Consider the following 25,451-nt stretch of genomic DNA (forward strand, 5'->3'; position numbering starts at 1 on the left):
TCTAGTCCCATGCAAGAGACATCATGTCCACCCAAAGCATGCTTGCAGCAGTAGTGCTTTGTCTCCAAGAAACACACATGCCATCAAACCAAAGTATCTGAGTTCTCGGATTTTGCATTATTACATATAGACAAGACCTTGGGATATCCACCTCCTACAAGAAAAGGGTTATTCTTTAAATCAACAAAGTGCTTGTGCTTGCTCTCCATAGTTGACTCTTCGACCCTTACGCAATTTGCAACAATAATCAATGTCTATAAGGCTCCAAAGGATCCACTGCAAATCCTCTTCCACATTCTGCAAGCAATGTTGCTATGTATACCATGGCACACTCCATATGTCATTGGTGATTCAAGTTTGGCTACAAGTCAACAAGTGCGAGAAACTCTAAGCTATGCCAGTTCATGTCACCTCACAAGCTACAATGTTACAACATGTACAACAGCCCATTGTATGACTCTGGACCACATTTGGACCAACATGCCTAATAACAACCTTCCACATGGAGCAAACGTCATATATTGGTCTGACCACTCCCTACTATACATTACAATTATTTAAGGCAAGCTGCATGAATATCAATGATCATTCATCCTGATTGGCTCATTTTGGAAAAGCCTTTACTCATAAGTAAAACACCGCTCTAATTTCTTTAAAAGAGCCTCTTTTTGTGCTGAATCTTTCAAAGATTCTGAATGTGTGTCCTAAGGTGGAAATATTATCCAAACAACCCTCAAATGGGGTTCAAAAACTAAAGAGTTGAAAGACAAAAACTTCAAGTTCTCCAATTATGCTTGTTGTACTGATCACCATCATATACACATGCATAAATAGTAACTAGACTAGCCAAGCTAGAGGTCTGCATAATATTGCCCCACTTGTTATATTTACAAAAGGTTTAGAGGTTTTTAAAAGGAAGCTCTTGATTAGTGGTGGCATCGTCATCGTAGAGCTGCTTTTGTATGAGAGATGCTTGACTGTGGAGTTGCTAATGCACGTTTCCAAGCTTGATGTGATCAGTGGTGGCATCGTCATCATAGAGCTGCTTTTGTATGAGAGATGCTTTAGTACTGTGGAGTTGCTGATGCACGTTTCCAAGCTTGATGTGATTAAGATGTGTCACTACGTCCCTCATACAAGGCCGACCTTGCGGCTTTCTCCTCGTGCATACAACGCCCAATTCCATCACCTGCATCATCTCGTCTCGCAGGTGCGTTTCTTTGTCACCTTCCGATCGGAGCATTGCATCCAGTGCTTCCCCTGTCGAGAACGTGGATAGCACCCACGACCGCAGGTCCATCGTGTCCGCTTTGAACATCTTGCTGGTCGGACTCTTGCCTGTGAGCATCTCTAATAGTGTTATACCATAGCTGTAAACATCGCCTTTGGTAGTGTAGGTAGCTTGAAATGCGTACTCTGGCAACATGTTCAGATGATCACGATTCAGTAGCGAGATTGGCAAAAGGATAACAACTACCAAATTCGATGAAATAGTTGTAGGATCCACTTGTATACGTTTGAGACTCTGAGCATCAGCAAGAAGGGAGAGACTCACCTGGCGCAGCATAGCCTAGTGTGCCCTTGAATGTACTGGTCCAGTTCGTTGCACTGACGGCAACCGGATCTAACAGTTTTGCAATGCCAAAGTCTGCTACATGAGCAATCATGTCTGCATCCAACAGAATGTTGCTCGGTTTGATGTCGCAATGCACCACGGGCTCTTGGGCCCACTCCTCGTGCAAATACACCAAAGCTTGTGCAACATCAATGGAAATATCAAAGCGCATTCTCCAGTCAAATGAACCTCTTTGTCCCTCACGGTAGAGTTGGGCTTCTAAACTCCCATTCTCTAAGTATTCAAGAACCACAGTTTTTACTTGTGAGCCGATGCAATAGCCTTTCAACCCCACCAAATTTCTATGTCTTAAATTGCTTAGTATTCCCAATTCCTTCCTGAAGGCTCGATCCCCCATAGCTGCATTCTGTTTGTCTATCCTTTTCACAGTGACCACAATATTGCTGTTGTTCAAAGTACCTTTATACACTCTGCTAAACGCACCGGTTCCAATCAAGTTTTTCTGGTCGAAGTCGTTTGTTGCAAGACGGAGATCTTGCTCGTCGAAGTGCTTAAAATCCTTGACGGTGAAACTCGTACCACTAGAAAGCTGAGGTGCAAATACTTGGTGAAACCGTCGATAGCTCCACCAACTGATCAAACAGGCTAATAGTACGAGAAGCATCCCCGCTGCACCTAAACTGATTTTCCCAAGTTTACTCAAGCCCTTGTGGTATTAGGTAACTGAGGGTGCAGCCATACAATATTCTGGGCTTAAGACTCGCCCACATAGTGCCATATCTCCAATAAACGATTCGTTTGTGACATTTTCGAAGACACCCGTGGTAGGTCTCTGCCCTGTCAGATCAGCGTTATAAGACACATTTATAAAAGCAAGATTTTTTAGTTGACCAAGGCTCTCAGGAATCGATCCATCCAACTGATTTATAGACAGATCTAGCCTTTCGAGTGCCGTGCATCCTGTACCAATAGATGAAGGGATACTTCCAGACAACATGTTCGAAGAGAAGTCGATCGTTCGAACACTGGAAAGTTGCCCTATACTCGAAGGGATCGTTCCTGAAAGATTGTTATGGGAGAGGTCCAGGCCTACCTGCAGATTTATCTTGGACAGAGAACTAGGTATTGTACCGCTGAAATTGTTGTGGGAGAGGTCCAAATCGTATAGCGCCTGACAGTTGCTCATAGAGTCTGGTATCATACCAGAAAGCGTGTTTCCTTGCAAGTACGATTGACTCAAAACTTGCAGTTCAGTCAGCCGAGACGGGATAGGTCCCGTTAGACTGTTGTCTTGAAGACCCAGGTAAGTAAGCCCACTGCAAGATGCAAGCTGTTCTGGAATGCTTCCAGTTAGCTTGTTATTGTCCAAATATAAGCCTTCCAAACGCAGCAGGTTGCCCAGAGTATAGGGAATGCTACCGGTTAGAGAGTTGGAAGAAATACGCAAATCCACCAGCACGGATGCACTCAAGTTGCCAAGCTCAAGGGGTATTTTACCTTGTAGGGAATTGTACGACAGGCGGACGATAATGAGTTTGCCTAGTTGACCTAGAGCAGGAGGAATTGAACCTGATAGATTGTTGGTGTCAATGTAAAGGTGCATAAGTTGGGAGCAGTTTCCAAGGGAAGGGGGAATGGAGCCATTCAGCCTATTGTCCGCCAAGTGAAGGAAATTCATGTTTTGAAGGAGAGAGAGCTCTCCAGGTATTGCACCCGTGAGTTTATTTCTATCAAGGAACAACTCTTCTAGGTTGGTACAATTGCCTAGTTCCGCTGGGATACTGCCGGTCATGCCAAAAATCCCTCGGAACCCCAGATATAAGAGTTGTTGAAGCCTTCCGTATTCAGGAGGTATCTTCCCGGTCAAGTATAGATTTCCTGAGAAGATTAGCCACTGAAGCTTACTGCAATTCCCTATAGATGCAGGAACACTGCCTGCGATATTTAGGTTGGACAAATCGAGAACTGTCAGCTGAACGAGATTTCCCAGCTCAGGAGGCACTATACCGGTCAAGCCAAGATTGGAGACGAATACGAGAGAGGTCAGATTTGTACAGTTGCCGAGTTGAAGAGGAATGCTGCCAGAAAAATTGTTGACGCCAAGTTGCAGGATCGTCAGAGACGTAAGTTGTCCTAGCTCAGCAGGAATTTCACCTGACAAAGCGTTATTATTGAGCCACAGGTATTCCAAGGATGCCACTTTTCCTAGCTCAGAAGGGATAAATCCAGTTAAAAAGTTGTTTGCAAGATTCAGGTGATACAAGGCCGAGAAGTTGCCGAATACAATGGGGATGCTGCCGGTCAATTGGTTCTGGTTGAGGTCTAGGTAAGAAAGGGACTGAAATGTTGGTAGGAATCGATCCAGTTAAGTTGTTGGCGCTGAGATCTAGGTACTGGAGGTTGGAAAGGGCAGCCATTAGAGAAAGGTGTTGCAAATTTACTAGAGAACCCAACTCGCTAGGAATTGTGCCATTGAGATGGTTGGAGCAAAGATTTAAGTAGGTAAGGTTGGAGGAGGAAGCCAAAGCTGGAGGAATCGGCCCTTGTAGCTGGTTAGCACTAAGGTCCAGGGCTTCCAAGGAAGGGAATTGCCCAAGTTGGGGAGGAATGGATGCAGAGAAGTTGTTTGAAGAGAGATTCAAGAGGGACAAGCAGGGCAAAGTACTTAGGATGGGGGGGATAGTGCCAAGCAACTGTTGCTGTGGAAGCGTGAGTGCTGTGACGCAGGAGTTGATGATATTGCAAGAAACGCCAGTCCAGTTGCAAGGCGAATTCCCATAGGACGTCCCCCAACCTTGCAGGGCTCCTAGGGGATCGTCCACATGTTGCTTGAACTGCAAAAGAATTGCTGCATTCCTGGTCTGATTTGTGAGAACCTGGAAATCATCGATATTGCTTAATTGCCGATCGGGCTGCAGAGAAATTACATCCCTGAACCCCTCATGGCGATGGTCAACCCAATTTGCAAACCTTCTGGTCGACGTCGTGGATCTTAGTGTCGGAGATACAGCTGCAGCTCCCACCTGCAATCCACACAACAACTCGATCACCCCTGCCTGCTATCCCAGCGAGCAAAAGCCAATCCAATAGCATCGATAATGTTGCTAAAAAAGATTTTAACGATGATTTCAGCAAGATTTCCAACGCTCCAATGCTAATCACTGCATTATATTGCACCTGCATCAACTCTTGATGGATGAAGGTAGTCTCAATTGCTGCTGCAAAAATTGTGTGTGCAGCAAGACCGTCGCGAACGCTGCCATCCTGATAATTTCAAACACTGATTGGAAAAATTCGAACGCTGCCGAAGAGATCAGCTCCGTGCAGGGAATGACATGGTAAAAGGATTAATTACTTTCAGGGTCTGGGATTGTTGGATTCTCTTGGATGCGAGCAAGTTTTGGATGATGCTTGCCAGCAAAGGTGTCGAAGAGGGCACGGAACGGAGAGGAAGAAAACCAGGGAGGGAGGCCGGCGATGTGACTCAAAAAACTAGTTGGTCTTCCACGTAATAGAATAATAATAAAATACATTTAAATATGGATGTAACCAATTTCTCCCATTTCCAAAACATATACAAATTCAATTAGTTAATTAGTAAGAGTCTTCTCATCTCATAATGATAAAAATACATTTAGAATGGATGGAGCTTCTTTTTCCAACAATTAAAAGAACTAGGGATGAGTTATGCACGACACATGGCCTCGTTTCATGTGTAGACAAATGTCATCATTCCATGCTTTTTCAATCACTCGAAACAAGGATTGGAGTTCCTAGGGTCTTGAGGCCATGGTCCAAGATGGAATAAAAAGCTGCAGCTATTCTTCGGACAACTAGGTCTAGGATGGGAGTAATGATTAATCACAAATAGATTTCTATCCTAAACCCCCCATGAAAGTCTCGTTGAGGTGCTAACTTTCCCTAAGGACTATTTACACTACCATAGTTTAAGACACACGACTTAAGGATTTGAAAGAAAGAGTGCATTCCGATTGAGATTCATGGGGATCTTCTTATGTTAAATCTCTTAACATCATGTTAAAGATGCTTGACAATTTAACCCCCAAGAAATAGATGCTCCAAGACCTTCTGCGAAGGATTACAAGTTAAAATATACAAATAAGGGTATAAATAAGTGTATATGTTGTTTTTATGAGTGCAGCTATGTGTCTAATTACACGTTATTTGTCCTTATGTATATGCACGTGTTAGTGTGTCTATGCATGTGTTTGGCTATATGTGTAGCGATGTTGTTGTGTGCTTAATATTAGATTAGTATTAGGCTATGTTAGTTTAGTTTCATAGTTAGAGAGAGAATGTATGTTGTGTGTATTTTGTGCATGTCAAAATTTTTTATGGATATGAATTTATTATTAGCCTTTGGTATGCCGTATGCATGAGATCTGGCTATGTCACTGTGATTTAATTTTTAGAAAATGAGGAGTGTAACCTATTTGGTGCACTCCACTTGGTATTGTGTAGGATTGTGGACTCAAAGTCGTTTATTGCAATCCAGTCAAGATTGCAATGTTTGTTTACATTTGAAAAGAATATTTATATCCATGGTAAACCAGTCTTTTGATCTTAGACTCTTTTTTTTTCCTGTAAAATTAATATCATTGCACACCCTTAGCTTCTTTATGTCTCTTCTTTTGTCATGCTATGGAGTCTAACACCTATTTCATTACTTTTGGACTCGTGCACTGCCCAAATTCGTTTTGTGATATAATTTTGGATAGAACGTGAAAAAAAAGAGGCTCTTCTAAAACAAAACATTGAGACAAAAAGTAAGATTTAAAAAATTCAAATTAGAAAATCTGACGTGACATGTTATTAAAACTAGAGTACATTAAAAAAAGAGGTCATCACATTTCTGAAAGAAGTTTATCATATAACTCAAAGCCATATGGTGATATGTTATTAAAACTAGAGTACATTAAAAAAAGAGGTCATGATCACATTTTTGAAGAAGTTTATCATATAACTCAAAGCCATATGGTGTCAAAAAACACCTTACAATCCTGCCATCAAATTGGCCATCTCTATCTCATTGATTACACCAGCATCACTTTTTTCATCTTCATCGATGTAATTATGGTATGCAAAGATACACAAAGATTCAAAGAGTCTTTCTTTCAATTCTTCTTATTTATTCCTAATACTTTCAGTAGTGCGGCCTGCTGTAAATCCCCTATCACGAGCACCTCTAAAAGACATTTGTTCAAACAGACGTGCAAGCTCTTCTCTTACTAAAGAGTACTTTCATAGCTCTTCTCTACAATGTCTTATCTTCTTGTTCTCTTCCCTTTCTTGGCTGCTTCTGCAATGCAAACTCATCTTTGTCATCTTGGATCAATGGTCCTTGCCTCGTCTTCTCATCTTGATTTCTTTTGTGTCTACAATCCATAATAAGTTGGTGTTGATTGAAATCTCAAGAGAATGGATAATTGCAAGAACTTGTTCAGCTTGAAACAGGATAGAAGAAACGAGGAGATGTAGGAGAGGAGAGGAGAACTAAGCATGCAAGGAGATAGATAGGAAATGAGAATGGAATTGATAGCGAGGAGATAGTAGAGGAGATGAGCGAACATAGAATAGATAGCGAGGAGATAGAACAAATACGAGAGTAAGAGAAGGCAAGACAGATAAAGGTTCGGAGAGAAGGCAAGATGGTAGAAGAAATGAGAGAGGAAGCTCGCCTAAAAGTAAAGAGGGTGCGAGTATGGCATACTGGATAGTGGGAAGTGGAATAAAGTGAGTGAGGCATATTTTTTTTTCAAGAAAATTACTTTATTAAGTATGAATGAAAACCGTGAGAGCAAGTTCAAATCCGGGAATACATCATTCTATGCATGAGGGGAAAAAGAAGCTCAAAAGGAGCTAATTAAAAACCAAGGCGGAGGCTAAAAATGCCACCTCAACCCTGCAGAAGACTCAAAGAAGAAAGGAGGTCCTCTCCAAACTCTTAAAAATGTAACTTTCCTGGGAGTGGTGGCTCACTGGCTTCTCATACATTTCTATAAATTTGTATACGTTTATTGGTCATACATTTCTATAAATTTGCATTATTAGTCTATAAATTTATGAAATGTCTATAAATGTCTTCTTCTTCATTATTGGTCATGCACGTCTAGAAATGTGTTTTTATCGAACCTATACTTATATATTAATATAAAATCCTAGCGAAAGTTTATTGAGTTAGTCTTTTTAGTTTCATAATAGTGATAGAATATATTACAATTTTTAATGTTTTCTTTTTAATTTTGAAGAAAAACATGTAAATCTTGGCGAAACTACAAGTTTTTTCTCATAAAAGTTTCAAATCCTGGAATGTTTCAAACCTTTATTTTTATTAGGGCATACAAACTTTCAAATCCAATATAAAATTTTTGCCTCTTTACGACAAAACTGGTGGGTAGGTGAGGAAGGATACACACATTTCTAGACGTGCATGACCAATAATGAAGAAGAAGACATGCATTCATGACCAATGGACAAGCCTAAGACAAAGCCAACAAAGTCTAGCATTAGGAAGGTGAGGAAGAAGACATGCATGAGTGGTTAAGGTGGGTAGGTAAGGAATAATATGTGCATTTCCAACCAATGTAAGTACATGACAAATATTGAGGAAGACATGCACGACGAATTTACCACCCTAAGAAAATGCCAACCAAGTCCCAATTCTTGCCTACAAGGTCAGCACCAGTGTAAAATATTTCTCTCTTCTTTTGTGATTTGATATTGCTTGATCATGGGCATTTATGTCTTCTTTGTGATGTCCCTTATAAAATAAATATGTAAAAATAGTACCCAATAAACTTATGTATCAAGCAAAAGCTTTTAATGAATGAACCTTCCATGTTTAGTAAGACCAACGAACATCCATGTGACGCACAACCAAATACCAAGTCTCTCCTAGCTAGCAAGGACAAAGAAAATATTTAGCACCACCCTCGGCTCACCCTCTCATGAGCCCTACTTCTTGTGGGGGAAGGGACCCTTCTTGAAAATCCCTAAGAGTGGGGACTCTTTACACACCTAAGTGTATGGTAACTTGTAAAATTCAGCCATTTCTCAATCTTCCAAGCTTGAAAGCAATGCCTCGCTTGACATTGATGTGCGAGTCTCTCCATGCTAACTTCTGAAAAGGAAGAATGTGAAATTGTATGGTGGAGATTAAATTATCTCCGACTGCTACAGACCTTGCTGTATCAAGCAAAAAATCTCTATGAACCTTCCATGTGCATGACCAGCAAACACCTCTATGAAACCACAACCAAAACCCAAGGCTCCACTAGCAAGGAAAAAGAAAACTAAATACCACATTTTATTGCCACCCTATACACATCCTCTTACTAGTTGTAGTGGGAAAGGGACTCTCCACTAGTAGAGAAAAAGAAAACTAGATGTCAACCATAGACAGACCCTCTCATTAGCCCTACTTCACATGCCTATTGGAAAGTACTAGTGCTCTTGTGAAGTGGGATTTTGTAGACTAGCTCCCCTCTCGTTATCCTACTAGTCCAGTAGCTTTGTCTTTGTTTTCTTTGTAGTACTACGTGCCTAGCGGTGGGAGACATGACCTTTTGGAGAGTCTCTTCGGCCCTTTAAAATAGTGTCAAGCAGCTGAGCTCCTGCTAACTACATTTCTTTCATCGGGCCTTCAGGCTAGAGAGAGAGGGAGAGGACTTTTGCATTCTTTTTCTTGTTTCCTTTAATAGAAGTGGACAACAATTAGCAGAGAAGAATTCACGCGTGTCAAGCCACCACCAAGAGAGCGAGCGCAAGAGATCTTTTCCAAATGTCTACAACAGCGGCGATTTTGGTGGTAGCCATAGATTTGGGCACTACTTTCTCTGGATTTGCCCATGCACATAGGTTTGAGCCCGATAGGGTGTTCAATTGGTACAATTGGCCTCATCAGAACCAAGCAGGACTAGGCAAACCTTACTGCAAAACACAAACCAGTCTCTTATATGTTCCTGATGGCAGCGATGGGAAATATGCCGTCCAAGTTTGGGGCTGGAGTGCCTTGTGGAAATTTAGAGAGCTGCCTTGCCAGCCAATTTTTGATGGCATGAATTTGTTGCGGCTTGTAGACCAATGCGACAACACTTCTCAAAGTCTTACTGTACACGGTGCATATCGTAAAATTGTCCATGTGATGAACCATACACTATCCATCAAAGGGAAAGATGCCTTCCTCGCGGCCAAGTTATCTCCATTCACAAAGGTAGATTTTACATCCATCTAAAACACGAACTTTCTTGTGCTGCTAAAGCCAAAACACTGCAAATTGTGGTTAGTCAAGCTGTGGGAGCAAAAGTATCCTGATAATCAAAACCATGTACCTATGCGAATCCTTTTGCCATGAGTCGAGCCTTGTACTTATCCAACGTGCCGTCGGACTTGTACTTGGTCTTGTACACCCACTTGGTGCCAATTACCTGGCGTTTTGGTGGTCGATCCACAAGGTCCCAAGTGTTGTTCTTCATTATGGAGCCATACTCGGACTGCATAGCCTCCATCCACCTATCATCACCCTATGCCTCTTTAAGACACTTGGGTTCTTCAGCATGGGTCACATTTGTCATCAAAGCGTAGTTGACCAAGTGTTCCTGCGCCCTTCTTTGCTCCCTTAATCTCTTGGATCGGTGGTGTTCGGATGGTTCCTCCTCAATGGCTAGAGGTTATGTGCCGTCCAAAGGCTACTTTACCCACTTCGGGAACGGCCGTTGCTGTTGTGGTTCTACAAGCTCTTCTTTATCTTGAATCCTCCCAAGCACCATTGGGGGAGTTCGGTCTGCCGTTGGTGGTTGTACTGGATGGATATCCTGGTCCTGGTTGTCTGGGAAGGAAGCATCCTCCTCTAATTGATGCGGCTGTTTTGAGAAGACCACATCGCGACTTACTATTACCTTCTTGGTAACAAGATTATAGAGATGGTAACCCTTCGCCTCTTCACTGTAGCCCAAGAAAATACACTTTCGGCTCTTCGGTTCCCATTTGGTCCTGTTAGCATCAGGGACATGCACAAAAAAATCACATCCAAAAACTCTGAAATGTGCAGTTGAAGGTTTCTTACCAGAAAAGGCCTGCAGTGGAGTCATCCCATTCACAGTCTTCATGTAGCTACGATTCAGAATGTAAACTACCATGTTACATGCTTCAGCCAAGAAAGTCTTTGGCAAATCTTTCCCTTTCATCATACTCCTGCCCATTTTGCAGATGACATGCATCTTGCACTCTGCTACTCCATTTTGCTGTGATGTATGTGGTGAGGGTTTCTGCCCCTTGATCCCATGACTTTTGCAGTAACTTTCGAATTCACTTGATGTGAACTCACCACCTTTGTCTGATCTCAACTTCTTCACCTTCCTCCCTGTTTCTTTCTCGACCATTACATGCCATTCTTTGAGCTTACTAAAAGCCTCATCTTTAGTCTTCAAGAAGTATATCCATATCCTTCTACTGTAGTCATCGATCAGCGTCATGAAGTAGTAGGAACTACCCAAAGCTTCCGTCTCCATCTTTCCGCAGAGGTCCATGTGAACGAGCTCTAGAGGAGCCTTTGCTCTGCTGGCCTCTTTAGGAAAGGGATGTCGATGCTGCTTGCCCACCATCATGTAAGCTTCACCTACATCGGGCAGATCTATAATTTCTGGTAGGTCTGCAATCATTCCACTTTTATGCATCTCCTTTAAAGAACTAAGGTTTATATGGCCAAACCTCTCATGCCACAACTTAGTGTTGCTCACATCGGCTCGAGACTGAAAGCTGAGAGTTGTAGATGTTGTTGCGCCGTGTGCCTTTACCAATGACCTTCCCTTGAAGATCCAAAATCTATGCGCCATTCTTATCTAATTGAACTTTGAGGTCCCGATCCGTGATCGTAGAAATGGACAAGAAGTTCCTCTTGATATCTGGCACATAAAGAACATCGGACAACTGTTTTACAACTCCATCTGACTTGAGAGCAATCGTACCTTTTTCTTTTGCTGGACATTTTGCATCATTGCCGATTGCTACCAGGATCTCATTCCCCGGATGTAGGGAGGTATACCAATCCTTCCAACTGGTCATGTGGGGTGATGCACCACTGTAAATAATCCAAGGTACAATCCGCAGGTACATGAACTGCAAATCTCCTCAATTGCTATGAACAACTCTACTGGTACTGCCTCGGCGATGTTGTTGGACTCTTTCTTTACTCCTTATTCTGCTTGTGCCCTGCCTTGTTGCAATAGAAGCACGTGATCTTCTTCTTTCTCTTTTTATCATTACAAGAAGATGGGTTACCAGAGTCCTTACACTTACCTTTCTTTGATCCAGTCAAGAAAGCCCAATCTTCTCCAGTCCTCATCTTTTGATGCATCTCCTCCTCCATAAGCATTGCGCTGAAATCCTCAAAGTTGAGGGGAAGATTTTTGTTCTATGTATTCAGTGCTGTAACAAGACCGTCATACTTTGGTGGGAGAATCCGTATGCACCTTCATGCTAGATTCTTGCTAGTGATGGTGATGCCAATTGCAGTCATCTGATTACGTAGATTCTTCACCCTAGTGATGAACTTCTCTGCCGTTTCAGACTAAGACAGTTTCTCGTTCGCGATTTGAGTCTCCAGATTCTAAATCCATGTCTAATTTTTAGTCTCGTACTGATTTTTCAAGACCGTCAATGCCTCCTCCACTGTGGTGACATGTTGAATTAACGCCATGATAGAATCACTTACACTACAGATAATAGAACATAGCGCATCTGTATTTCTTCTTGTCCGCACAAGAATCTCATCTATTGTTGGTACTATCTATTGTCCTGCATTGGCTAGATTTAGTCTCACAACCGGCCTCACGTCCACCCCAGTAGCAGTATCCCAAAGCTCGTATGTGCTTAGGATGGTCTTCATCTTGAACTTCCAGAGTGGATAGTTAGTGCTGTCCAACTTTTCGCTTTCGCCGAATGGTGGGATTCGTAGTCTTGCGGGCTAGGCCATCTCTCACAATATGCTCGCAAACAGAAACACACTACCAAATCTTCTTGCTAGAGCCCATGCTCTGATACCATGTAAGAAAATAATACAACGTTTGTGCTCAACAGATAACAGGATCTTGTATGCAAGAGAGAAAAGCAGATAGTATGGAGAATCAAAAATTTGGTTACTGTAAAACTGATACAATAGATGGCACTGCCTCCCAGCTGTGCGCTCCTATGAGAGAAGCTTTGATGGTGTGCTAGAAATAGTAAAGGACAGAGGTTGGATACTAAGGAATCAGGGTTGTTGTAGCCAGTGATGAATATGGGCTTCACGTAGCCACCAGTCGTAGTCGGTTAGACTCAATTGGGAGACCGACCCAGTCCGCCCAAACTGGCCGATTGGAGGTCGGTCCCGAAATAGGCCACTGACCACACCATAGAACTGTGGCACAGACTAGAGCAACTAACCTACAATCCACGTTTGGCCCACAGCCATTCGGATCTCATCTGGGGCTCCGAACGGGGGCCTCGCAACCTGAGAGTGGGCTGGTCCAAGAAATTCTCCATCTACCCTCAGTGCGGTCAGTCATGGGATGTCTTCCCGCACTTACATGTAGCCTAGTTGGTAGTGTGCCGACTCTATCTGAAGCTGTTCAGCCATCAGGCCACACATGGCCCCCATCTGGTGTCCAAACTAGGACCTACCGGATAACTGAGCTACTCAAATGCCTTCTCCTCATATGGGGGGCTTACAAGTAGAGTTAGCTGGTTCCTGCATAGTTACATAAGAGTGGAGCATTGATATCTAACATGAATTAACCATGTATATTGGACTGCTTCAGGAAATTTTGATATAACCACATTGAACCCAAAAATCAATGAACATTAGCTCTTCGCAAGAGATTAAAATACTTAAGTCATGAAGTCAGACAAATATAGCAAGAGGAATTTTTTATCCAACCTGAGTATGGCCATCATCACTTTATCATTAACCTCTCTCATGGGGTCTACATCTCATTTCTATTGATTCTACAGCTCTCTCTCTCTCTCTCTCTCTCTCTCTCTCTCTCGCTCTCTCTCTCAGGATGACTTTCTCATATTGTAAGATTGAGCATGCACGTTTTGACGTATTGTCTTCTTGTGTCGTTCATTAATTTATGATTTACCATTGAAATACGGTTGTGCATAGGATTTAGAACTCCGCACTAGAAGTGCCACACCATGAAGGGGACTCACTCAATGTAATGCCACAGCATTGCTCCAAAAGGAACATGAGACACTTGACATTAACAGTTGTGCGACATTTCAAGCATACCACAAAGAACTTGGACTTGAGAGATTACAAAGCCATCAACCATCATGTTCCTAAATACCAATGTCCTCAATGCCAGGCCCTTGACTACCAGGGTCCTTATTAATAGGCTGCTCTAAGATAGTACCAATGTCGTCAATGCACCCTTAACTACCAAGGTCATGACTAATAGGCTGCTCTAGGACTGGAGTCTTAGTAGCAAGGTCCTCAGTAGTTTGCTCTTCAGTTCTAAGCACCTGACTAGTAGGCTACTCTGGAGTCTATAAGGTCATGGTTGAAGAACCATCTATGCCTCCTGGTAACTCCTCCTGGTCATGCTTTGCCTCGTCCATACCTTCTTTGGGTAAGGCTTCCTTACTTGATCCACTTGCATGTCCTTCACCGAAGATCAAGGATGCCTTCCTCACTTTTAATTTCAAGGGAAGTGCTTCCACCTCTTTAGCCTTACCTTTTCCTACGACGTGCTGTACTACTACTTCTTGCTACCGCGGGCCTTCTCATATGATGAGTGTAACCTCCTTGACTCTAGTTAACAAGTGATCACCCTTATTCTTTGTGCAGATTTCTTCTTGGCGTAAGTCATTAGATTCAGAGCTTTCATCCTAATCATCACCTGAGCTAGAATCATCACCCTTAGACTCACTACCCTCGTCTTCGACATTTTTCTCTTCAAAGAAGGTAGTGCAACTATAATATGTGTCAAAGAACTCAATCTGATGGGGGGTATCAATGACATTTACATTTCTACCTTGGTGTAGCAATTTCTCAGCAGCAAAACCCATTCGATACAATGCTACTTCCCACCCATCATTCAATAAATTCTTTGTCATCTCTAGTATCACATCAGGATGCTTCGGCTTTCTGTGGTCCACCATTGTTGCATCAAGCTTAACCTTATTGTCCTCAAAGTAATGAAGCTTGAGAGTCTTTAAAGGAATTTGGATTAGATTTCCACCACCCCTGGATAAGAAGCACATCAAGAAAGGCTGCAAGACTTGAATGGCATTGCCTTCCAAGACAGTCATATGATTGCGTAGGACTATACCATGGTATACTTTTGAAAGTAAATACCCAAATGCAGATGTCAAACTCACATACAAGGAATCCCTTTGTGATTGTGTCACGAATAGGACCAACGTTGATCTTTTCTTATCTGCCATAGGACCTTCTATGATAAACTGCACAAGTTTAACTATCCGTGACACTGCAAGGTCTTGCAATTCATCTATGAAAAATACACATGGCTTCTCCCAAGCATGACCGCTCATGGTTATGAAATGCTCTGTATCAATGCAATTGATGTGTGCAAATTTTGTATCATCCTCTTATAGCAAGATATCATAGGAGAAGCTGAATGGAGAACCATCATGTAAACCACCAATTGCTCTACCTTGGGCAGTGCACTGCAAGGCCTTTTTCTTGATGTCCATATATTCTGTCTCAACAACCTTTGGCATTTTAGCTCTTAGATCCTTTGTTAGTGTGGCATCTGCATCCATTGAAGCCAACAACTTTCTAGCCCATGTCTTATCAAGGAGTTAACCTAGGCTAAGTGCTTTCTTCTTATCCACATCAATTGACTTGCCAGCTAACTCATCATCTGATTTTAATAAAAACAATAGTGCCGAGAGAGCAGCCTCACTTTGAATCATTCGGGTAACCACTTCATCCAAGTTGCTATGCTTGCTCTTCTTTCCAAAGAAGCAGTCACCGCTTAGGATCTTCTTGCATACTTCTTCTGTTATTGCATCTGGAACAAACCTCAATGCTCTCCACCAAACAATAGACATCGGTTTCATTATTTCTTTCCTCCGAGTTGCAGTGTGCTCTGGTGCCTCAAAGTATATATTTCCTATTTCATATGCTTGGCAAACATCCACGATGCTTTGAAACATTGAGTCCTTGCGGAAGACAATGCAAGTAACATCCTTGTATCTTGCAACGGTGGTGTTCAGATCCTTTGCCTCAACCTTATTACATAGTATGCCTTGCGTATTGCTTACAACACCTTTCAAGCATCTATAGAACCGAGACCTCTTTGCCATGTACTCAGATGTAGGTCTCCTGCCCTTCACTATTTGTGGCTTTCCACAGCCCACCCATAACTCCCTTACCTTTATCAGGATCTCAAAAAAAGACTCAGGGGGGTCACTATGTATAAACCCTCTATATCACGTGCGTTCAAGGCCTATATTTAAAATCCCTTATCTGTAAATTTTTTCATTAATAAAATGTACCCCTTTTCTATACAAATCTGTAAATTTTTTCCAAAACTATTTTAAATAGTCCCTTATGTATATTTATTTCTGTAAATTTTAGAAATAAAAAATATCCTTCTGTTGAACTCACGTGATAGGGTTACATATGATGAGTGACCCCCCCGAGAAAAAAGAAGAGCTTTTTTTTAACCTAAATGGAGTAGAATTCAACCTTTCTGATTCTAGAATGTACTTCGAGTCATCGTTAAATATGCATACATGACAAATGACCCATTGAAACTTTTCCATCCACTCAATCTGTGGCAAGTTTCCTTTTCTTCCCTCATCAAGGGTGATCCTGCAAGCTTCACAAAAGTATTTCCCATCAATGGGCTCAAACCTGCATATCTTTCCAAGAATCTATTCTTTGCTAGCATGTATCTCTTCTCAATGTTAGTACCATATCGGCTTTGGTACTGTTAGGGATAAATTTGACCAAAGTAAAAAGGCATAAATATGAGTGTGTGCTTGTATGTGTGGCAATAGTATAATAAAATATGGAGTGCATAGGGCCCAGGGTTAAGGTGGCAGGGCATGACCATGTGCCACCCTTCCACATAAGAGGACCCTCCATGTGCCACCCCTCCACCTAGGCAGTCCCATGCCTACATTTAGTGAGATATGGCCCAAAGTCCATGGGAGAAGTAATATAAAATAGGTGGAGATGGATATTATATTGGGTTATTCCCTCCATATAGGATAGGCCCATGTGGGGGAGGTATAGAAGGTCCTCTTCTTTCCCTCCCCTCTTAATCCCTTTTCCCCATCCATGTTAACGCTCCTCCCTTCACGTTCCCTATTCATCTATGGCCCTCGAGCATCACCATACGTATCCTCTAGCCTCTTGTCTTGATTTCTTTTCTGGCTAATAGCAATGGTGCGGCTGCTAGGATTCGAAATCTCCATGGTTAGTGGTGTAAAATTTGTTACTCCTACAATTGGGTGCGGCTCTACGGCCTCTTTTGTGTGTAGTTCTCTACTTTTGCACCTCCAAACTGTGTGCCTTCCCTGTCTCTATGGCTACAAAACCTCCTTGCTTCTATGCTTCCAATCTACATGCTTTATGGTCACAGTTCCTACGTGTATTCTGGTTGGTGAATCTTTTGCTCGTACCGGTCGCATCTGCAGAACTGTAACATTTATGCTCCCTCTAAGTTCCTACGGGCGCATTCGCGCATCTACTATGTACACCCGTGTGCATCGTGGATAGATCATGACGGTTTTCTTGGCTCTTGTGTCTTCTGGTCACGGAGAGTTTTTTTGGGCTTCTGCAAAACTGTAACAGATCCCACACCCCCCTCTCTTCTCTTCTTCTCTCTCTCTTTCTCTTTCTCTTCTCCTCTCTTTTTATTAATAAAGAGTGGGATTCGAACCCAAGACCTCCCCCTTCACAAAAGGGAGGCTTATAATTGGGCCACCAAATAAGAAGTGATGAAAATGTAATGATTTTTGCTTATATATTGAAATCTCGAGAACTATAACTCTCTAGCCGTGGGGAGTTTCCTCTTGCTGTAAAAAGCAAAAGTATTTCATTTCATGTCACAGATTTGAAAAATTTTCAAGTTCACTTCTTAGACGCACGCCACACGAGAAGGGTGGATATTTATGTCACCTCTTGACGAGTTCAAGGATTTGGTGCTTGGTCCTCTGCTCATTATGGCTACCAATTGGCGAGATCTCTTTCTTGATCTTTATGTCGACCTTCAACAGCTGATTTTTCAGTGCATTGCTCAAAGAGACGATGGGTGGGATGATACACCGTGGATGATTCAAGGTGAAGAACTAGTGATATGTTGGGAGGACTTTGATTTCAATTCTACTCATTGTGTGGTGATCGAGCTACTTGCTGCTTCAGAGGTAATCAAAAGGGTGTCCTTCTTTGAAGGGTAGGATGCTCCCCAAGCTTGGGGGGAGATTTGGTGCATCTGCTTATTAATTCCTGTGGATAAGCTTGTCTTGAATGGTTTATTCTCAATCTCACTACAAAGGTTTCTAGGGCCCGGCTATGGTTGGTAATGTTTCGACCAAGGAATCCCTTTGTACCTAATCAACCCTGTGTGCCTCATTTTGAGCTTCAAGTTGTAGTTCTTTTTGGTCTAAAGATAAACTATCAACAAAGGATTGCAAGTTTATTTGGTGCTAAACGTTTGGCTCAAGTATTGAATTCTCCCCACCCTCTCCTTCTACCTATCTTGGACTACCGAGAATCCTGGGATGTCCGGATTTTAGTCTTGGTGTGATGACATCTTGGCTCCTCTAATTTGACGGTGCATACAAACCTTCGACCAAGGCTGCTGGTGTGGGTGTAAAGCTCACTTCACCAGGGGGTGAGGTGTATTGTTAAAGCAAGTCTGCACCTGCAAGTACTTGCAACCAAGCTAAGTACTCGGCACTCATTTTTGGGCTACAAAAGACACAAGAACATCACATCAAGCAACTTGAGGTGCAAGGAGATTCTCAACTAGTGTGTGAACAAGTTAGTGGAAGTTGGAAGGTGCGGAGCAAAGGCTTGGTTCCACGACATCAACAAGCATTGGAACTATGCCAACAATTTGAAGAGGTAAAAATTTAGCATATCCCTCGAGCTCAAAATATAGTTGCTGATTTCTTGGCACGTGAAGCTTGTACTTCAATCACGCATGACGCAAGCACCACCCAAACAAAGCCACAAGCCACGAAGGAGGGTGATTATTTGTAAGGAATGCAAAGATTGTGGTCATCATGAAACTAAGTGTTGGGCATATTTGATACGAGTTTACCAACTTCAGAAGATCATCAGAAATGTCCTCAAGGACATTGCTCAAAAGAAAGATGCCAGACTGCCCAACAGAATTACTCGGCATATGAGAAGGAACTATATGATATAGTCTATGCTTTAAAAAAGTGGAGGCACTACTTATATGGTGCAAAATTTGAGATCATCTTTGATCAAGAGAGCATTAAGTGGATTTGTTATCAGCCCCATAGCTTAAAGGTAGAAAAGGTAGATGGGCTAAGTTAATGCAAGAGTTTGATATACAATTGACATATAGGAAAGGGAAGTTCAATGTGGTGGCAGAATCTCTTAGCCAAATGCCAATTGTTAATGAATTGAGTTTTACTCAATTTCAGAATGATTTCCTAGAGTCCTTAAAGGGAAAATGTGAGTTTGATCCTCACTTCTCTGAAATATGGAAATCAATTAAAAATAGGGATCCAACTAATCGAGAGGCTTTCACTCAGGAGTCGCATGGAAATGGTGACACACCACAGGTTGGTGATAGAGGACTCAAGTGGAAAAAATATACTATTGAAGATGGCTACCTGCTCTACAAGGGTAGAGAAAAACTCCCGGATGATAATGACAGTAGGTGCCAAATCCTTCTTGAATGTCATGATAGTCCGAGTGCAAGACACTCGGGAATTCAGAAGACATATGTGCTTTTGAAAAGACAATTCTTTTGGCCTGGAATAGGTAAGGACATCTAAGATTATGTATTGAAGTGCCGAAAATGCCAAGTCAATAAGGCTGAACGCCTTAAGGTAGGAGGTCTCCTATACCCATTGGAGATTCCATCTGGCAAATGGAAAAGCATTAGAACACAGAGGGGGCACAACTCTATGTGGGTAATTGTGGATCGGCGGTTGACCAAGATGGCTCATTTTATTCCTATAAGTGAAGATGTTAAAACTCCAAAATTAGCTAGATTATTTGTGGAGCATATCTATAGACTATATGGGATACCAGAGCAGCTGGTATTATTAGTAACCAGGATAGAAACCTTAACAGCCATTTTTGGAGGGTTGTATTTAAGAGGTTAGAAACTTCATTGAATATGAGCACCACGGATCATCCACAGAGTGATGGTCAAACTGAAAGGGTCAATCAGATCATTGAGGATATACTTCGAGCATATGTAAGTAAACAGAAAACTAATTGGGAAGAGTATCTGCCCATATTAGAATTTTCATATAACAGTGCCAAACATTCAACTATAGGTTTTAGTCCATTCATGATGATGTATGGATTTCAACCAAGAGCCCCAATGACAGTGGGACTTGAAAAAGAGAAGGTTCAAGCGGCCAAAGAATTTCTTGAGGATTAAGGTACCTGAATCTTCAGAATCTCTAAAGATAGGTAAAGGTCTAAAGTTGTCTCCTAGGTATTGTGGACCATTCAGAATACTTAAGAGGATTGGAGAACTTGCTTACAAATTAACCTTACCTGAGGGATGTAGAGTACATCCAGTTTTTCATGTTAGTAGGCTAAAGAGAAAATTAGGAGATGATGATAATCTCATTGGAAATGACGACCTAGTTGAACTCATTGAACCCGCATCTTTACCACATGAACCAAAAATAATTTTAGATAGACAAGAAAAAAAAACGCGACATACTATATGGCAAGAATGTCTAGTTAAGTGGACCGTAAAGCATTCTTAAGCGGAAGGGAATGTTACATCAGCCATAATCCTGGAACCATGTATTGTGATTGCAGTTAGGTGGGAATCTAGAGGGCTTGACGGTGCTTGCATACTATGAGGCCTAGAGGGTTTGGGTCTAAGGTCATGCCTAGGCCTACATATTAGTTAAGAGGTGCAAAGCAGAGCCCGTGAGGGGTCTAGAAGGGTGAGGTCCCTTGTGGGACACATGGCACCAAAAGAGGAGGTCACTTTGCAAGCATTGGGCTTGGGGGATGTTTCTAGAGAGACATCTCCAAGGTGATCTAAAAGATAAAGAGTACTCACAAAGGGGGATCTCTGGAAACTGTGGCTGGGAGGAATGAGCAGATAGAGCTTCAGGAATCGTATCAATGAGCTCTTGTATTGATCATCTCGAGAAGTCAAGACAATGGTCGTGATGCATTTGTGTTTCTCGTGACCCTGTCTATGTTGGCACAGAGCAACCCTATCTACATCAGCCTTCATGGTCCAACGTTGCTTTTGACCCTAACAAAGCACTCTCATTCAAATCTTGAGAAGTTGATACGATGCATTAGGTTTGAGAGTGTTTACACCAGCTAGAGTGACCCTAATGCATTAGTGTCAGTGTTGACTGTGTGGACCGTACCACTACCCACCATATGTATGTGTTGGAGTGAAAGCCGAGAGTATAGGAAGAATATAGAAAGAGTGTTTATATTTAAATAAGTTTTAAAGAAAATAATTAGTTTATGTTTAGTTAAACTCTCACTATATATTTAGAAGACTCCTTCATAATCACTTCTAAAAGATCTAGAGGTCTTCTTAGAGGTGAAATAAGTGAAATCAAAGAAGAAGAATATCGTGTAGCTTCCAAATTTAAGGTAAGAAAATTTTTACCTTCTTAAAACTTCTTGTTTTACTTTTTCCAAACATGCATGAAAGGAAGAGGGAATGGAATGGAATAGAAGGAGGGAGGAGAGGAAAGATGAAGGTGAGAGTGCTCTCAACAGAAGCAAGAATAGAAGAGGGAGAGAGAGAAACAGAGAGCCACACAAGTTTTGGTGGGTGCAGAACCACCCTAATCTTCTTTTTCATTCATTTATATATGTGTTTGAGTATTGTACATAACTGGGGTAAAGGCCAGTGACCTTAACCCCCACAACCTCCCACTTAAAGGACAATGTGCCTTTAAGGGAGAACAACCAGTGAGCATACTATCCAATGCCCATCAATACACGACAATACTCAAACCGCTGACTAGGTAGACTCTTCATCAGCATATCTGCAGGGTTATCATCTGTATGAACCTTGACAAGCTCTATGCGCTTGTCCTCAAGTACCTCCCTGATGAAATGGTACTTGACCTCAATGTGTTTGGTCTTTGCATGAAAGACCGGATTCCGTGCTAGCTGAATAGCACTCATGGAATCACTATGCAATGTCGGTACACCTGTATGAATCCCCAAATCTCCCACTAGCCGATCAAGCCATATAGCCTCCTTGCAACCCTCGGTGGCTGCAACATACTCAGCCTCTGTGGTAGACAAAGCAGCACACTTCTGTGCGCGAGACATCCATGACACTGCACCACCTGCAAAGGTGAACACATAACCAGAAGTGGATCTCCTACTATCCACATGCCCTGCATAGATTGAATCTGTGTACCCAAGTACACGCATGTCTCCTCTACCAATTCTTGGTACCCTTCATGTACCTCATGATGCACTTAACTGCCTCCCAATGCCTCTTTCCTGGATTAGCCATATACTGGCTAACAACTCCCACTACAAATGCAATGTCTGGTCTAGTAGCTATCATAGCATACATAAGACTCCCAACCGCTGATGCATAAGGGACCTTGGCCATCATGGCCCTTTCCTCATCTGATTTGGGACTATCTGTATGACTCAGTTTCACATATGGAGGCAATGGAGTACTCACTCCCTTCCCCCCCTCCATGATTGAAATGTTGCAATACTTTTGTAACATACTCTTTTTGTGAAAGCCAAAGGAGTTTCCTACTCCGATCACGCGTGATGCGCATACCAAGAATATGACCTGCAAGTCCCAAATCCTTCATATCAAAGGCCTCATGCAACTTGGCCTTTAATGCATCTAGCTCATAAGTATTCTTACTAGCCAATAGCATATCATCCACATATAGTGCCAAGATTATCAGGCTATTATCCTTAGCCCTTTTAGTGTAGAGGCAGTGATCAATTTCACTCCTTCTAAAACCCTGGGACCGAATGAAAGCATCAAACTTCTGATACCATTCTCTAGGTGCTTTCTTAAGACCATAGAGACTCTTCTTCAGCTTGCAAACTAAATGCTCTTTGCCCTTTTCTTCAAAGCCTTCCGGCTACACCTTGTAAATTTCCTCATGCAAATCCCCATGCAAGAAAGTTGTCTTGACATCCATCTGCATAAGCTCCATATCCTCTAATGCCACTAGACCAAGCATGCATCTAAGTGTGGTCATCTTCACAACCGGAGAGAATATCTCATCAAAGTCCACACCCTTCTCTTGCTTGAACCCTTTAGCGACCAAACAGGCCTTGTACCTAGGCACATCATCACCTGTACCCTTCATTTTGTAGACCCATTTACATGGCAATGCTTTCTTTCCATGTGGCAAAGAAACCACAACTCTGGTGGAGCTCTTGTTTCTTTTTTAACGGATCAAATTCGATCAACCCGAACGACAAATACAAATTCCTTTCATTTACTCGCAATTCTCAATATGTTAGAATATGGATGTACGAATTTGCATAAATGATTTTCTTCTTCCCACTAGTCCCTAAGAGTCCCAAGTCTTATTCTTCATAAGTGAACTCATCTGTGATTGCATAGCATACTCCCACTTGCATTGATCCTCGCGCATTATAACCTCTTTGTAGCAAGAAGGCTCCCCGCAATCAGTAAGCATCACATAGTCTACCCCTGGAACAAACCTATCATGCGGTCTAGACACTCTAGATGATCTTCTCAAGGGAATTTCAGCTTGCTGTCCCACCTGCATATCAGCCACATTTGGCTCATCATTTCCACCAATAGATGATCCATCATCTACCCTTGATTGTATACCTGTGGGAGTACTTGGTGGTACCATTCCTTGCACATTTGGTGCATGGACAACTTGCTGTCTATCAACATATGCAGGTGGATTCACATCCTAGAAAGTGATTCTTCTCATTTCCACATCCCTCATGGGTGTCTTATGCATCTTCTTCTCATTGAAGACTACATTATGGCTGCGTATGATCTTCTTTACTTCTGGATCCCAGAGACGATAGCCGATCTCTCCACTTTCACCATAACCCAGAAAGATGCATTTCCTAGACTTAGGATCTAGCTTCTTTCGAAGCTCTTTTAGCACATGTGCATATGCCTCACACCCAAATATACACAAATGAGAGTAAGAGGGCTTCTTGCCACTCCATGCCTCTTCAGGAATACTGCCATCCAAACTCTTACTAGGTGATCTATTGATCACATGCACTGCAATCTTCATTGCCTCAGCCCAAAAACCACCAGAAAGACTTGCATTGGAAAGCATGCATTGCAACCTTTCTTGAATGGTACGATTCATCTTTTCTGCAACTGGATTTTGCTCTGGAGTACAAGGGGATGTGAGCTCCCTCTTAATCCCACGTGTATCACAAAAATGCTGAAAGTCATGAGAGAGATACTCTCCACCATTGTCAGTCTGTAGGCATTTAAGCGTTCTACTTGACTGATTCTCAACCAAGGCCAGCCATTTCTGAAATACCTGGAACACATCACTCTTCCGAGCTATAGCATAAGCCCACGCTTTCCTAGTTGCATCATCAATGAATGTCACATAGTATTCAGCCCCGCCTAATGACCGTGTAGGCATGGGACCACATACGTTTGAATGCACCAAATCAAGCTTTTCAAACTCTTTCTTTCCCCTTCTTTTATGGGCTGATTTAGGACAGTGCTCACAAAATTCAAAATTAGAGAAACTCAAATGCGGTACATAATCCAAATGGCATAAGAGTTTCATTTCATTCTGGCTCATGAGCCCCAACGTGCAATGCCACAAAGAAGTGCTTGGCTGCTCGGTTATTGCAAAAACATGATCAAATACCCCTGATACATGTAAGGGATACAAAGTCCCACACTTGGCACCCTTGGCCAAAAGAATAGAGCCCTTTTGAATTTTCCAACTCTGAAAGCCAAAAGTGGTGTGAAAACCAGCATCATCTAGCTGACCCACTGAAATAAGACTCTTGGTCAACTTAGGCACATGTCTCACATGTTTCAAAATAAATGCAGACCCATTTGCAAAAGAAAACTTTATGTCACCTGCTCCGACTATGTCACATGCATAGTCATTTCCAAGATGCACACAACCTGTCTTTCCACTATCATAAGTGGAGAACCATTCCCTATGGGGAGTAACATGAAATGAAGCACCAGAATCCAAAATCCAATCTTGGGAATATGCATCATCTAAAGTGGTAAGCAACTCTGCAGATAAACTAGACATGAAGAGAACGTCATTGTCACTATCATGTGTAACTGCATTGATCTCCTCGATCTTCACTTTTCCTTTGTCCTCCCCTAAACTCTCTTCCTTTTGATTTGCACCCCAATTTGCATTCTTTTTCTTATCCTTTTGCTCTCTTTTCAGCTTATAGCAATCCTTTTTCATATGGCCCTTCTTGCCATAATGGTAACACTCAATGTTCCGTGCCCTGGATTTGCTACGAGACTTTCCTCTTTCTTGGGACTTCCCCCTGAACTATGATCTGCCCCTTTGCACATTTAAGGCTACATCCTGCTTGTTGCCGTCCATAGACTTCTGTCTAATCTCCTTGGCCAACAAGCTACCCACAACATCATCAAATTTCAGTACTCCACTAGGTGCAGAGTTACTGACAGCTATAAGGAAGGTATCC

At 42.2% G+C, this 25,451-nt stretch overlaps 1 pseudogene; it reads right to left on the bottom strand.

Moving 5' to 3' along the window:
• Nucleotides 1-988: 988 nt before the first annotated feature.
• LOC147900428 (uncharacterized) overlaps nucleotides 989-25,451 on the bottom strand; it is a 69,480-nt pseudogene continuing 45,017 nt past the window's right edge.

The sequence above is a fragment of the Dipteris shenzhenensis genome, chromosome 7, assembly GCF_047967505.1.
Source record: "Dipteris shenzhenensis isolate YYH24624 ecotype China chromosome 7, Dip_SZ_1.0, whole genome shotgun sequence".
Classification (NCBI taxonomy): Eukaryota; Viridiplantae; Streptophyta; class Polypodiopsida; order Gleicheniales; family Dipteridaceae; genus Dipteris; species Dipteris shenzhenensis.